General features: G+C 25.1%; 1 protein-coding gene across 5 annotated transcripts in view; it reads left to right on the top strand.

Moving 5' to 3' along the window:
• The window catches only part of Cad87A (cadherin-87A), a 212,838-nt gene that overhangs the window by 176,668 nt on the left and 35,891 nt on the right, over positions 1 to 279 (top strand). The gene's annotated exons all lie outside the window — the stretch shown is intronic.

Below are 279 nucleotides of genomic sequence, written 5' to 3'. Positions count from 1 at the left end.
TATATATATGCGTGTGTATGTTTTATTGATATTATAATATTGGGGAAACATTTCAAAAATATGCACTATATAATTCAAACGATATATTTCTGCTAATAATACACACTTCGTGGAAAACATCCAAAAACAAACAACATAAAAATCGTATTGAACCGTAATAATAAAACATTTAGGAGACAATCATTTGTATTGAACCACAATAATATAATATTTATTGGACTATCATTTATGATGAACCATAATAATAGAACATTTATTGGACTATCATTTGTGTTGAAC

Source organism: Halyomorpha halys, unplaced genomic scaffold (genome assembly GCF_000696795.3).
Source record: "Halyomorpha halys isolate HHAL.00 unplaced genomic scaffold, Hhal_1.1 Scaffold102.1, whole genome shotgun sequence".
Lineage (NCBI taxonomy): Eukaryota > Metazoa > Arthropoda > Insecta > Hemiptera > Pentatomidae > Halyomorpha > Halyomorpha halys.
The sequence above is the reverse complement of the archived record's forward strand: the minus strand, read 5'-3'. Positions and strand labels throughout refer to the sequence as shown.